At 36.0% G+C, this 17,063-nt stretch overlaps 1 protein-coding gene across 1 annotated transcript in view; it reads right to left on the bottom strand.

Moving 5' to 3' along the window:
- The window catches only part of Mei4 (meiotic double-stranded break formation protein 4), a 156,381-nt gene that overhangs the window by 125,227 nt on the left and 14,091 nt on the right, over positions 1-17,063 (bottom strand). The gene's annotated exons all lie outside the window — the stretch shown is intronic.

Raw genomic sequence — 17,063 nt, 5'->3', positions numbered from 1 at the left:
AATTGGGTCCAAGTAAGAGAAACAAAGTTCTCAGGAATTAAAAATAAAATCGAGGCCTCATGAGTTTTTCCCATCCACTTTTGTTATGTCTGTTGTTGTCCTTGTCCAACTCATGCTTAAGACATCACAATAGTGAGGCATTATAAGTGTAGCTTCTGACATTACTAGGGAAGACATTCTCAGAGTCCTCAACTAGACAGAAAGAACTACAGCAAAGTAAGGAATACAGAGCGTGGAAGAAACAGTTTTCCCCAGGGAAGAATACAACAATTGGTTATCCAATCAAAATGGTCAGTCCTGAAAACATACATATGAGTAACATTATATAGGCTAAGCAGGTTGTATTTAGCAATAAGTATATACATATGCATATATGCATGCAACAATAGATAAATTTAGAAGAAGCAGGGCAGGGGTAATATGGGCAGTTCTGGAGGGAGTAAAGGGAAGGGGAAACCAATGTAATTATATTATAATCTCAAATAAGCAACCAAAATTTTTTCAAATATTTGCATTGTAGAAATCGTTTGATCCTGTACTTTCAACTATTCCAGTTGCTGCTCTGAGTATATGTCTCCAGACCATTAACATTTCAGTCTTGCAATACAAATACACTGAAAGGGAGAACATGATGCACAATTGACCTTAGCTTAATTAATTAGTTTAATCATCATCTCCAGTGAAGGGTAAGCACATTGTGACTTTCACCAGATTTTACTGGATTATCACGGAGGCTTTGAACATAAAACATAAAAATGTTTATTGTGAATTTAAAGGTAGCTGCTCATGCCTGCATTTTTCCACTTTCATCGTGCACATTCAGCCAACTGCACATCACAGCCATTTGAATAAAAACTTGTACCTATTTTGAAGATGTACAGATTTTTTTTTGTTATTGCTTAATGTCATGTGACAACTCAGCATACTATTCACATGTTTAGGTATCATAATGATGACTTGAAGTACACAGGAATATGTGCATAGATTATATGCTAATCATTTTATATGAAGGATTTATGCATTTAATTATCTTTTTTTCTTATAAAGGAAAACATTTAATTGGGGTGTCTCACTTCCAGTTTCAGGGGTTCAGTAAATTACAATCATGGCGGGGAGAATGGCAGCATGCAGCCAGACATAGTGCTGGCTACGTTCTTTTTTTATTTTTTTTTTCATTATATTTGAGGGGATCATCAAATTCATTTCCCCAAAGCTTAGAGACGATCACGCAATGTTTCAGAAAATTTAGACTATCTGGTTACCACACTGATCCTACAATAATAATTTCACATTATATCCTATATTTTGTTAACATCAATTTCTCAGGCCTATCCTTCACTACAGTAGAACCACACTGCCCAAGTTCTTTACCATTCAAATCTCTGCTAGTGAATTTTAACCAGTTATGGTGCCCTAACTCCCTTATAGCTGCCTCAGATCTGTCTGTTTATCCTTTCTGAACAACTCATGAACCACTAATACAGTGCAATCCTTTTTTTGTTTTGTTATTGTGCTGTTGCTTTTAATATTTTTGTTTTGATTTTATTTGTTAAAACAATGTTTTTTTTTATTTTACATACCCATCTCAGTTCCCTCTCCCTCCTCTCCTCCTAATTCCCCCACCTTCTTCCACTCCACCCCACAATCACTCCTTAGAGGCCTCCCATGAGGAGTCAACAAAGTCTGTCACATCACATTGAGGCAGGACCAAGGCCCTCCTCACTGTAAACATGGTATGTACTCATTCATAAGTGAATACCAGACATGAAGCAAAGGATAACCAGCCTACAATCCACAACCCAAGAGAAGCTAGGTAACAAGGAGGACCCTAAGAGAGACATGCATGGATCCCCTTGAAGGGGATGAGACAGGGCACTTTTAAAATGACCTGAGAATGAATCAAACTTCTCAGATTTACCCCCACCCACAACCCATTTACCTATCTGGTATTCTGCTGTAAGGAAAGAAAATGGCATACTGTGACAAGTCCCCTAATTGTGCAAGTACATGGGAAGACCAGAATTAATGTTGGGTGTCTTCTTTACCAATTCCCCATTAATTTTTTGAGACAGAGTCTCTCTCACCTACCCAAGGATCTTACCCATTAGTTAAACAAGCTAGCCATTAAAGCCCAAAGATCCTCTTGTCTGTGCCTCCCCAGCACTAAGATTATAAATGCACACAATCACACTTGCTTTTTAGATGGGTCTTAGAGATCTGAACTTGAGTTCTCATGTTTGACAACTGAACAATCTCCCCAGCCCTCAATGCTTCACTAATGTTGTGCTAAACACAAAGCTCTGTATGCAATATGCTCCCCACAGCACTGCTTTTATATTGAAAACTGGGATTGACACTTGAATTAAGCATATAAAGTCACAATTTTAAAATTGACTGTTACTTAGTCATCAAAAAATAGGTACTATTAGGAAATGTTTTATTTGGATGCGAACCTCTCAATGATACACTGACTGAAGTAAATGAGAACATGAAAATCTAAATATAGTTATGATCCCAATAACATAAAAATCAGAAACACAAAAACTGTAAATTAGTGCTTATATGTAAGTGTAGAATTATTGATTTTTACAATTTCATTTGTCTTTATCCTAATTATTCTCAAAGGACATGTATCACATTATTTTACATCATTAAAGAATACATTTCCAAAATGAAAGCACATTGACACTTTTGGAACCTTTCACAATTGCTGAATAAATATGCCAAAGGCTACATACTAGTGAGATGGGCAGGCTGATTAGAATTACAACCCCACTAATTTTGACATTGGCAACAGCCATTCCACTTGTTGGTGCATGATCTGTCTGTTGTGTCAGGGGCAAGACTAAGGACTCCGACACTTCTTACTCTCAGAGAAGCACCCAGCATGCATTTTACAGACACACGGATGATCTTCCCTGAAGAAGTAACCTTGCTTGTACCTTTAACAATATTCACACACGCACGCACACACACACACACACACACACACACACACACACACACATACACAAAACCCCTATATATTATCTATATTAGTTTCAGTAGAAAAATTTCTCAAATGCAAATGTGTATAGTGGGAATTTAACCTAGAAAGAAAAACTAGAAAAATAGTTTGGTAACATCAGAGTGAAAAATTCCCTAGATCATAAAAACAGTCAACTCCCCAAACATCTTACAGAAATTCTTAATTGATTTAACTCATTTGTTTGACTTCATGTTCTGAATTTTAGTCTTTGCATGAGATTTGCCTTTAAATCATGATATCATTAATCAGAAAAAAAGATCAAACTGCTAAGTCCTTTGGTTTGTTACTAACTCAGGGTCTGAACGTTAATTAGAATTGAATCACAAATGAGCAGACAATTGCTAATAGAGATGCCTGATGCAGAGTTGTGGAGTATAAATCAAACCGAGAACACATACAGACTACCAACTACAGCCAAACAAGTGTGTGTGTGTGTGTGTGTGTGTGTGCGTGCTGTGTCTTCTTAATTTTAGAGTAGCCATACAATCTTATTTGCCCTAAAATCTTATGAAAGAAGTACAAGCTTCTATAACACACAAAATGTATATTTGGCCTTTGTCCCCAGGTTTTGACACAGAGCTCCTGAATCCACTGGATTAGAAATTCCCAAGTGGCAGTAGATACTTTTATTCTAATGAGGTAACTTCCAGCGTATTTCCAAAAAGGAACTGAGTGCCAGAAACAGCAACTATAATATAAGTTGGAATTATCATTAGCAACTCTCACCTCAACATTAGGGGAGGAGCAGACACAGAAGACTGAGATAATAATAGATCACGTCTATCTAGTGACACCTCAGCAAAGGAGAACAGGGAGCTTCCAGGCCAATGAACACATCAAGAGGATAGGTCACTGCATACAAAATGAGTATCACAGTGTTGTGCATTTCTCGCCACAGGGACCATTAGCTTCTCTACATTCATTCCTGGCAAACTACAAAAAGTATATTTCCTTTCTAATTAGTAGATTATGAAGTTTCTTACTTAGTTGGACAATGCAATCTGAAGATTCTTTATCAGACACCTGAGTTTTTGTAACTTGGCCATCACACCTGTGCAGTCTAACATTGTCTTTGGGTTACAGGGATCAGACATGAACTGAATTGTTGGATACTCCAATGGTTTCTGTGAAACTAGAGAATTTGTTTTACCTGGAAAATACCTTAGCTTCCTAACTATATTCAGAGAGGCATTTTAAATTCAATTTATAATGAAATAATTATGGTAAGTAATTAAAATTAACACTTAATGTTCCCCAAGTAAGTCTTAAGTGTCTCTGAATTCTTCATAGTTTGAAATATAAAGTTTGATATTTATATATATTATATGTATATATTAGTTTATATGGTATTTTGCTTTCCACTTGGGATCATTCCTTATCATAAATATCCTTCAGTGTGGTGTGGAATACTAATCTAGTGGATTCCAATGGTCCCCATATTCTCCATCTGGCAATGAATGCTACTCTGTCAACATGGTTTCTATAACTGTGCTAGTCCTCTCTCTTCTGTTTCCTAATGAATTGCAATATGATATTGATGATTAAAATTTCTGACCTACCAAAACAGTTTCTGAAGTATAATTAAAATTCTAAAGTTGCTTAATTTCCAAGTACACTGATAAAAATCCTATAATATCAAAAGTCAACAGCTCACAACTCTATCATACTAGTAAGAATTTAAAGTAGCTTACTATTCACAAGAATTCATTCCTAACATGTTCTAAGCATCTACAAAAGTATTCTGACCTTTGCCCTTGCAATATATATTATGGTTTTGCCTTTACAAAGTAATGACAGCTACATATGAAAATTTACTGCTCTAAATGACTTTTAGGATATTTTGATTATCAAAATTACCTGTCACCATATTGAACAGTTAATAATAATGATAAAGTCATTATATATAATAGAAATTTTAAAAAATGTGTTTTTTACATTTTTTAAATACAAGAAAACATTCCCAAACAAGGTATTGAATACAAATTCGAACATAAATTTGTAAAATAGCATTTTTTAGAAAAAATTCTGAAAAACATAAATAGATTTAGAGATAAAAGAGAAAAAAGAAAATGAACAAAAGAAGAGTAAAAGAAATGGAAATGAAGAAGGCACAAGAGGGCAGACTTAAACACTGAGTGAGCTGAGAATGAATGATAGTAATATCTTGTTTATATCATCCTATATTCCCAATTTTCACAATAAACATGTAAAACATAAAACTGCCTCAGTATTTATCCTACAGATATTTCACCTATGCTATACTTTTTATCAAAAAAATTTACAGACTATTAAAAGAAGAATAAAATAGGAAGGATTAAATTTGGGTAGGGTGGAATAGAGGAGGGAATAAGTGAGAAAGAATAAATAGAGCTAAAGGTCTTTCAAAAAATGTCATATAAGGAGCTACTACTGTAGAAGTGTCCTAAAATATATATACAAATATATATTAATGTAGATTAGGCTATAGCATGGTTACAATTCTCATATTAGACTGCACAGGCTAATAAATAAAATGCCAAGGAACAGAAATAGTTTGCCTCTTCTGGAGTGGTTGGCCAGTAAGGTCACAAATGCCCAAATGTCACAGGATATTGCCACTGCTCTTGGCGGCCCTCCAGAGTTTAGCAGTCAGACTCTATTGCTGATGATACCACATAGTTAAGTACATGGAGAAATCTTCTTCATCCTTACCGGACAGCTTTCATAGTGCTGTAAGATGATGTGCATACTATCAGAGGAGAAAATGAATTATCCGTCTCATTCCATTGTGAGCTGTGGAAACTACAATAATGACTACCCTGAAAGACATGCAATAGTAGCAATTACCTGTGGTTCTATGGGTTATAGGCCCTAGACGAGGAGAACCTACCACTATTACTCTGCTAAATGGGCACATTGTTAACTGACTTCTAATGACTTGACATACTGGACTTATACATTAATGCAACTCACACCCACATCAGAGAAGTATCTGCTTGCAGTAGATGGTAATTAGCCCTGACACCCACAACTTGCCAATGTTCAGAGAATAAGAGACTATGGGATGCTCATCATAACTAGAACACCTGTATTGCAACACCTACATGCAAGGCTCAGGGGTCAATGTGGGATGGGGGACAAAAAGAGTGAGACATGGCAGATGGCTACAAGGAAGCAGGGTTAACCAGACATAACTGGAGGTTTGCACATAAGAACTCACTGCAGCTTTGACAGGAGCATAATATGTGCAAGCTCAAAATAGACAAATTCATCACAGAGAGAGGAGGTGAAAGAAAGATCATACTTGAGGTTTCTTTGGGAATTGATAACTACTGAGAGGAAGATTCAGTCTCCTTTAAGAGTGTGTCACCTGGTAAGCTGATCTATGCTCCAATGCGTAGCCACATATCCAAGAGCCATGTACTTCTGTGCAGCACAGATTTACCTGATAAGTTTAAAATTTAAGAAAAAAAAAAGAGCACACAAAGTCAGTGGATAGGGAAGGGGCTGAATAGACTCAGAAACTGGGATATGTGAGGTGAATGTGACCAAAGTATATTACATGAAATTTTCAAAGAACTAATAAAAATAATATATACTAAATTATTAAAAGCATTTTTAAAAATAAAGTACTCATCTTACTACATACACAAAATCACCTCAAAGTGAACTCAATATTTAAATATTCAAAAGAGCTGAAAATTTAAATATACTGGAGGAAAACACATGCATAGGATGTTTCTACATTTCTGTTTAGAGTTTTCAAGTATGATTGCAGAATACAGGTACAGGTAAAAATATAAAAGGAATTAAGTAGACAAATGGGATTGCATCATGATAAAAATGTTTGATAGGAAACACAACAACCAACAGAATAAAGAGTAAAATATATGTATTGGGACAAAATAAATCTGATCATGCATTCAAAGTGTCAGATATGAAACTCACTTCAGTAGGACGAAAAAACCCAAATAAAAGTAGGCAGAGGCTGAATAGACATTTGTCGAAAGAAGACATACAAATACCGAATAGACAAATGGTAAAATATTCTACAATATTAGTCATCAGAGAAATGCAGGTCATATACATATCAGATGTTACTTCTTGCCTAGGAAAATTAATTACTCAGAAGACGAGACTAAACAGGTGTTGCTCTGTACTAGAGAGCCCACCTTATTCTGAGCTGCATCCCAAGTACTGCAACAAAAGTGGGGGAGAAACAGAGAGAAATACAGAGGAGAGAAGGGATGGAGAGAGGAATGGAGAGAGCATGGAAAGGGTAAGAAAGGAAAGAAAAAGAAGAAAATGGAAGAAGAGAAAAAAATAAAAAGAGAAAAGAAAAACATTCAAGTCAAAAGACAACAGGTATTTGTCAAATGAATAAGAAAAAAGTATAATATGTATTATGAAATAATACTAAGTCTCAGAATAAAGAAAGTCCACCATTTGAGGAAGCATGAAAGAATTTGAAAACATTGTAAATGAAATTAACTAGGACACAGAGACAAATGCAGCATCATTTCTATCAGAAACAAAGGAAAGGAGAGAAAGATAAAGAGAGAGATATAAAATACACCAACAGTTAAAAAAAAGTCAAACATATAGAAGCAGAGACTAGAATGACTATTTCTGGGTAGTTATTAGATGTTAATTTAAAAAATTAAGTTCCTCACGAGGCTGTGGAGGCGCATGCCTTTAATCCCAGCACTAAGGAGGCAGAGGCAGGCAGATCTCTGTGAGTTCGAGGTCAGCCTGGGTTACAAGAGCTAGTTCCAGAAGAGGCTCCGAAACTACAGGGAAACCCTTTCTCGAAAAACAAACAAACAAATAAACAAACAAACAAATAAATCAAGTTTCTCTTGGAGTGAATAAATTGTGGGGACCTTGGGAATATGATGGAGATTACCATTAATAACAATATAAACTTAGAAGTTGCTATGATAGTTCTTAAATGCTTTTTAGTCACAAAGCTCACTTATGTGAGGATATATGAGCTAGTTTGAGTCACTGATTTCCCAATACATACAAATGTCAAAAAACTGCAATGCATACTGTGTGTGTATTTGCTTATTAAATTAAACAATGCAATTTTCATACATGTAATACTCATTCATTATAAGATGTAGAAAAATAAATAGAGGTGAATTTCAGAAACAGAAAATGGAAGATGGGATTAGAGCACTGGTTCTCAACCTGTGGCTCATGACCCTCTGGGAGTTGAACAACCTTTTTATAGGAGTCACCTCAAAGCATAGGAAAACAGAGAGATTTACATTATGATTCATAATAATTGCAGAATTACTGTTATGAAATAGTACTAAAATAATTTTAGGGTTGACAGTCAATACAATGTGTTCATGCCTTAGGAAGGTTGAGAGCCACTGGTTTAGAATGAAGCAGTAGAGTTTATTCCAATAAAACAACTAACTAAAAGACATTGGTAAAACATTCCTTAAGCCAATGAGATAAATGTGATCAGAAAAGTGAAAACAGAAAAGGAAATACCCATGAACCATGACAGGGAAATATGGACTCATCAAATACCAGCATTGGGCCAGCAGAGCACTGGAAATATCAAGACAGTAAGCTATTAGGAGATTTTTTAAAAAAATAATTTCACTAAGTTTTGGACAATGTCTAGCGTTAATTATGTGAATTTGATCCATCTGGCAAATTCCCTAATTATCTTTATCGTTTCAGCACACACACACACACACACACACACACACACACACACACACACACTTCCATACACACACACAATTATTATGAAGTGCTCAGCAGATTAATATCATGTAAGGTTTTACATAAAAGAATCAGGAGTTACTCAAAACTTCAGCTCTGTCTACTTTAATGATTAAGGCAGCTTGAAAAGCCAGCAGCGACTGGTTGATGGGAGGCTGGTAAAGATAAAACGACGCTGCCTATTCATTTCCCTTTTTTTCTTTCTTTTTATTTCTGTTCTGATCCCATCAAAACAAGTCAGCTATCATTTTTTTTTCTTCTTAAAAAATGGGTAACTAATCACAGCCTTTAAGTCTATACGCCTCCTGCTACTGTTTCACTGGGATTGTTTCTCATACCCCCCCCACCTTCTCGGTCATAGAAGGCATTTTCTTTGAACTCTTGCAGAAACATAAGGAGACGATGATCACAGACACTTTACAAATTACCAAAAAGTGCACGGGCTTGCACGACACATCTTATTCTATATCACCATCAGCTTCTACTTCATAAATCCACAAAAGGAAATGGGTACAGAGGGTTCCTACTTTGATGTATTATCAGTGCCTCTCAGTTACACTGCTATTTAATAAAATGAAATGTGCATCATCCTATTATATACCTAAAAGGTACAGAATACATTTAACATTTTAAGAAAAAACTAAAATGATAAAAAAAAAACAGTGCTTTCTCAGAAAACTGGGAATTGATCTACCTCCAGACCAGCTATAACACTCTTAGGCATATACCCAAAGGATGCTTCATCCAACCACAGGGAAATATGTTCCACTATGTTATCGTAGCATTATTCATAATAGCCAGAACTTGGAAACAACCTAGATGCCCCTCAACCAAAGAATGAATAAAGAAAAGTTGGTACATTTACACTATGGAGTATATTTTAAGCTGTTAAAAAAACAATGGTATCATGAAATTTTCAGGCAAGTTGATAGAACAAGAAAACAATCATCCTGAGTGAGCTAACCCAGATCTAGAAAGAAAAATATATTACGTACTCACTTATAAGTGAAAATAAGCTTTCAAGTAAAGGATAATCATGCTATAATCCACAGTACCAGATAGGGTAAGTAATAAGGAGGGCTCAAGTTGGGAAGCTTGGATCTCCCTGGGAAGCATAAATAGAATTTTACAACTGAACTGGGGCAGGTGGGCATGGAAACAGAAAGGACGGAGTGAAGAATACTAGAAGAGACAATTGGAAAACAGTCACAGGGTGTGGTAGAAACCTAGTATAAGGAAAACTCCCAAGATACCATAAAGGTGGTCCTAGCTAAGACTCCTAGCAACAGGAGATAAGTAGAGTGAACTGGCCATCTCATGTTACCAGGTAAAACATTCATTGGAGAGATTGAGATACCAATCCAGCCACATAACCTTCTATCTATAGTCTGTGATATGCTGGGGTAAAGGTGGCACAGAAATTATGGGAATAGCCAACCAATGACTTGTCCAACATCAAACCCATGCCACGAGAGGGGGGCCCACACCTCACATTGCCTGGAGCATCAGGGCTGAGAGACTGAATAGGCCAGTGATCTGTGATAGAACCAAACACAATAAGCAAGTAAGCAAACAAACAAATAAAATGTCAATGTAATGATGCCTAATGATATTCTGCTATACACATAGATTAGTTCCTAGCCCAACTATCATCAGAGAGATTTCATCCAGGAACTTTTCTAGAAGAAAAGACATGCAACCAAACATTATGTAGAAGCCAGGGAATCCTGTAGAAGAGAGCGAGGAATGATTGTAGGAGTCAGAGGGTTCAAGGACACCACAAGAAAACACACAGAATCAACTAACCTGGGCTCACAGGGGTTCACAGAGACGGAACCTACAACCAGGGAGCCTGTATTGCACTGACCTAGGCTCCTCTTTGTATATATCCTACAGTTGTGTAGTTTGGTCTTCTCCTAAAAGTGGAAGCAAAGGCTGTTTCTGACTCTTCTGCCCACATTTGGGACCCTATTCCTCATCCTGGGTTGCCTTGTCTGGCTTAATATAAGGGGAGGTACTTGATCTTACTGCAACTTGATATAGCATATTTAGTTTATAGCATGCCTGACTTTCTCTGAATAGAAACAGAGGAAAAGAGGATAGGAGGAGAGCATAAGGGAGTTGGGAGGAAGAGCTAGGAGAGGAGGGAGGAGAAACTGAGGTAGAGATGTAAAAAGTAAAAATAATATTAATAACAAAATCATATAAAGCAGCATAATGATAATATACAAATATATAACCATGCTATAAAACCTTATATGAAAACAGTCTAATCTAAATTCTGTCCTGAGATATAAAATTCCTTTACAAAATATTAGAAAATCAAATCTATCATCACAAAAGCTTCTTTATGAATGCAAGATTAGCTTAAAATTCGAAGATCAGTACTTTGGGTCAACATATTAGCAAAATAATTTAAAAAGCAAAATACCATCTTAATACTTTCAAAATATTTTGATAACTCTGACACTCATGCATCAAAACACAATCATTCAATCATTTAGAACAAAAGAGAAGTGGCTATAAAACCACATCCACAAAGGCCAGGAATGATAATGAAACTAGGAACAATAGTATACTTTTTGTATTTATGCTGGTAATAACAGAATATAAAGAGATAAAGACATATAGATGAGGGAGGAATAAAATTATCTTTAAAATTATCCTCATCAATACTGATATGATTGTCATTGGAGAAACTAATGAATCTTAAGGCTTCCAGAATTTTTGAGAGAATATATTAAGGCTACAAGATAAATAAGAAAGAAAATCAACTCCATTATCTATGCAAATTTTAATTAAAATAGCAGAACTTGGAATAAATTTAACAATAGAAATGACAGATCAAGTTCTAAATAAACTGAGAGTTTTTTGGTCATGGATTAGAAAACATATTAATAAGATATTAAATTCATCCCTACAACCAATTTATTTACACAAACCTAATCAAAATGCCAATCAACATCATTGTAGAATTTAATAACTATATTCTAAACTTAAATCAAGGGTAGACATCACAGTATATGCTTATATTCCATTCACTTGAAAGTTAGAGACAGAAAAGTAATGTAAGTCTAAAGTCAGACTATTTGATGTTAATGGTTTCAGGACAGCCAGGGAAGATCCAGGACAGTCCATAGCAAGACCCTCTCTCAAAAACAATTAATGAACTAGATATACATGGTGGTGAGTGACTTTAATCCGAGCACTTGGGAGCCAAAGGCAGGCAGATCTCTGTGACTTAGAGGCCAGACTCTTCTACATAGTGAGTTGTAGACCGCTAAGGATATATAGCAAGATTCTGTCTCAAAAAATTAATTAGCTTAATTGAAAGAAATTGAATTCAAAATAAAAACTATAATATTCAAATGAATAGGAAAAGATAAATATTGGGAAGCAAATTACTTGAAAGAAACTTAAAAATATAAATATATTGTAATTTAGGAACTACTGACTAATACTAGAATAAAGACAGAGTAAGGAGACAAGTAAAACAAAGTTCAGATTTCAGAAACAAGCTTACTATAAGGAAATATAGATACAGAAATGAACACTTTTTAACATTAATAAATCCATTAATAATCAGAATTTTCTAAGTTTTTCAGCAACAGTTCCCATACTCTAAAGTTTTAACTACATAAAATAAATATCTAATTTGAATAGTAAATATATATATATACATATATAAAATAATACTGAGGGTACTGTATTGAACATTTTTGTAATAACTAAACTGGTACTGCTAAACCATATTATAACTGGGTGTGATAGGCCAATTTTTGACTATTCAATCTTTTTAATAAATGATCATCATTAATATTTTCATCTTTAGCATTTGAAATGCTTTGTAGAATATATTTAGCTTAAGTTTTAGTACCTCATTATGGAAGTTGTTTAAAACCAAACCAGGACATAAATAAACCAGCAGAGAAAATAATGAATTTTACCGTAGTAAAATAACAAACTTTGTCCACTGAGTCACCACAAAACAGAGAAAAAGTAAGCCATGGCTCAAGTAAATGCGTTCTCAATACATGTTTAAATAAGGGATTAATATTCATATCAAATTAACACACGTAAAACAATAGGAAAGTGAAAAATGTCAGAAAAAGTAGGCAAATTATGTGAAAAAGCTATTCATAAAAAATTACTATGTGGGCCTATCTTCCTGCAATCTTGGTGGATCTCTGAAACAGCTTGCTCCAATACTGAGTGGCCTTAAGAGGTTGAGTGAAGAGCCAAGAGGTGGGACACCCTTCTCTCAAGGACCTCCACAGCCCCTTTCCACAACTCCCTTGGTTTTTTAAGCTAACTTGCAGCAAGTTTCCTCCAAAACCCAACACTATCCACTGAACCCTTCAAGCTACTAGCCATACTTAGTGTAAGAGATAAGAGCTTGCTACAACACTGAGGGGACCAAGGGAGAGCACCAAGAGAGCAAACCAGGAGAAAAGACCAAGAGAGCAGGCTTATAGGGACCTCAGACACTTGGTGAGACAGACATTGACAGTACAGGGCAGACCAAGAATAACTCCCAAACACCCAGACAGTCACTGAAGGAATTGGACCAAGACACAAAGACACTGCTGGCTTCATTTGAAGGAAGAGATGGATAGGCACCAATGCAAGAATTCCTCCAACAACTTAAAAAGCAACATGTTAACACCAGAACCCAGTCGTCACAAAACAGGAAGATTTGATCATCCTAACCCAGAAGAAGTAGAAGAAAATGATTTTAAACTTAGCTTTATGAAAATGATAGAGACCTTTAAAGAGAAAATGAAAAACTCCCTTTAAGAAACGGAGGAAAAGACAAACAAAATCATTGGAACAAATCAATAAACCCCTCAGAGAAAACAAGAAAAAACAACCAAAGAGATGAAGCAAACAGTTCAAGACATGAAGACTGAAATAGAGCTAATAAAGAAAACAAAAACTGAAAGAATTCTGGATAAGAGAAATCTGGGTATATGAACAGGAACTACAGAGACAAGTATAACCAATAGAATACAAGAGATAGAAGAAAGAATCTAAGGTGCTGAAGATACTATAGAGGAAATAGACTGATTGGTCAAAGAAAACATTAAATTCAACAAATTCTTAACACAAAACATCCTGGAAATCCGGGACACCATGAAAAGACCAAACCTAAGAATAATAGGAGTAGAAGAGGGAGAAGAATTCCAGCTCAAAGGCACAGAAAATATATTCAACAGATATTAATCCTCCACACCTATAAACACCTGATTTTTGACAAAGAAGCTAAAATTACACAATTAAAGAAAGAAAGAATCTTCAACAAATGGTGCTGGCATAACTGGATGTAACGCGTAAAAGAATGAAAATATATCCATATCTATCACCATGCACAAAACTCAATTCCAAATGGATTAAAGACCTCAATATAAATCTGACCACACTGAACCTGATAGAAGAGAAAGTGGGAAGTAGTTTTCAATGTATGGGCACAGGATACCATTTCTTAAATGTAACCTCAGTAGGACAGACACTGAGAGCAACAATAAATAAATGGGACCTCCTGAAACTGAGAGGCTTCTTTAAAGCAAAGGACAAGAAGGCAGCCTACTGAACGGGAAAAAATTTTCACCAACCCCTCATCAGACAAAGGACTGATGTCCAAACTATATAAAGAACTCAAGAAATTAGACATTAAAATTCTAAATAACCCAAATAAAAATGGTGTACAGAACTAAACAAAGAATTCTCAACAGAAAAATCTCAAATGACCAAAAGATACTTAAGGAAATGTTCAACACCTTTAGCCATCAAGGAAATGCAAATCAAAATGTAATAGCCAGAACCTGGAAACAACCTAGGTGTCCCTCAATAGAAGAATGGATAAAGAAAATGTAGTACATTTACACATTAGAGTACTACTCAGCAGTAACAAACAATGACGTCTTGATGCAAATGTATGGAATTAGAAACACTATCCTGAGTGGTGAAACTCAGACCCAAAGAAAAAAAAAAGGAATCTGGGATGGACTCACTAGCTATAATGATGGACATTATAGGGTTAGCAGAAACCTAGCTTGAGAGAAATTCCCAGGAATGACCCCAGCTAAGACCCTGAGCATAGAGGAGAGGGGGCCAAATTGTGACCTAACCTGTAGTCAGACTGATGAATATTTTAAATATCACCATAGAACCTTCATACAGCAACTGATGGAAAAAGAGGCAGAGGCCCACATCAGAGCACTGGACTGAGCTCCTAAAGTCCAGTTGAAGACTAGGAGGAATGAGAATATGAACAAAGAAATCAAGACCATGACGGGTTCACCCACCAAAACTGTCTACCTGAGCTAATGGAAGCTCGCCAACTCTAGCCGGTCTGGGAAAGAACAAACATAGGACCAAACTAGTCCCCCTGAATGTGGTTGACAGTTGCATGGCTGGGTCAGACTGTGGGGCCACTGTCAGTGGCGCCAGGATTTGTCCCTACTGTGTGTACTGGCTTTCTGGAATCCTGTTCCCTTTGGATGTATACCTTGCTCAGCCTAGATATAGTAGGGAGGGCCTTGGACCTTCCACAAAGCAATGTGCCTTACCCTCTCTGAGGATTCGATGGAGGTGGAGTGAGTGTGTAGAGGGAATGGGAGGTGGGGAGGGAGTTGGAACTTAGATTGGTATTTTTCAAAAATCTAATAAATAAAAAAAAAACTATGTGAACCCAGAAAAGACCGGCTTTATAGGATAGAGAAATGGCCAAGTAATCACAATTTCATTGTATTCATTGTATATAATAAAAATTATCCATTACCTAAATTTTACTAATATAATTACAGCTAAACAAATTTTATATTTATACAAATAAGCTTAAGTAGTGAAAAATAAATGAAGTAGGCATGTCTTAACCTCCACAATAGGCAGACTTTACTGCTTAGTGAGGAGGAGGGAATTTACTAGTGGGGTGAAAATGTCTCCGGTCTCTGTTTTTAAAGCAGGGACATGGTCACACTGATTTGAGATTGTGATATCTTTTTTGTCTTCCTGTATAACTGAATCCTACTTCTGTCAGAGCTACACCACAACACTGCTTTTGATCTGGGAAAGGGAAAGGACTCTCGAAGTTTCTTGACTATGTAATTCCTGGCTTTTGCTCTTTTTTTCTTTATCCATTTAATCACTACAGTAACCAGTTTTCCCTACTTGCTTAACAGCAATCACTAACCAATATAAATTCCAGCTCTTTGTGTAATATGAAAAACAACATTCACATCTGTACCTTACTGTTCACATCCAAGAAATGGCATCTGTTAGCTTAACAAAAGCTTCAGTGTGATTGAGATTACTAAGGTTTATACTGATATTATATCCCTGGTGAAACCATTTTAATTCTAATACACTTCACAAAAGCCTTACAATATTTTTATACACCCATGACAAATACACAATATCCTAAAATATATATTCTTTCCCTTTACATGTAAAAGGGTATGTAAAGATACAGTGTACTCATTAGTCCCTGTTTTCCTTGTCAGACATATCTGCAAAGCTTTCATGTTTACTGATGATAGATTCACATCACACTCTTAAAAGCTCCCTTGTTATTAAGAACATTCCCAAGTACATTAAAAATAATTTTTAGTAAGCAGCCATGAGAGTTTTCCTGCACTTTGCCCAGTGATGATTCTGCAGATTTGAATTCAGAACAATCTGACACAGCGCTAATGACTGACAGCATCATTTGATCTGGGTAGATGTGCAAACACTTAAACAACAACGGTACATGTCAATAATTCATAGATCTAGAGTCAGCTCTCCGGGTATGGAAAGGATATCTGTCGTTTCCCTCTGCATCCCAATACACCTCTTGCCTATGACGAAATCCTTCCCTGTTCACTCTGCCATGAGACATATCACCTGTTTCAATGACACCTTCTGCTAATTTCAGTTGTTTTCTTCCACTGAAGCCAGGCAGCCGGCTATTGGTTTCGCACCACTCTAATGGCAAACCGAAATCTGTTTGGAAGCTGTTCCTGTCCAGTGACTGCACCCTACAACCATTTTATGGAAATAAACAACCTTTTCTCAGGACTCAAGGAGAGTTTCCTAAACCCTGCCGACTAGGGAATGAACAGATATTCTAGTGTTCCTAGATAGGTGGGTCTCAACATTTGGGTTGTGACCCTTTTGGGGGCTGAACTATATTCTCACAGGGATCACACAAGACCATCAGAAAATAAAGATATTTACTTTATGATTCACAACAGTAGCAAAATTCCAGCTATGAAGTAGCAACAAAAGTAATTTTGTGGCTGGGGGTCTCTACAACATGAAGAACTGTATT

The sequence above is a fragment of the Myodes glareolus genome, chromosome 4, assembly GCF_982192425.1.
Source record: "Myodes glareolus chromosome 4, mMyoGla1.1, whole genome shotgun sequence".
In the NCBI taxonomy this organism is placed as follows: domain Eukaryota; kingdom Metazoa; phylum Chordata; class Mammalia; order Rodentia; family Cricetidae; genus Myodes; species Myodes glareolus.
The sequence above is the reverse complement of the archived record's forward strand: the minus strand, read 5'-3'. Positions and strand labels throughout refer to the sequence as shown.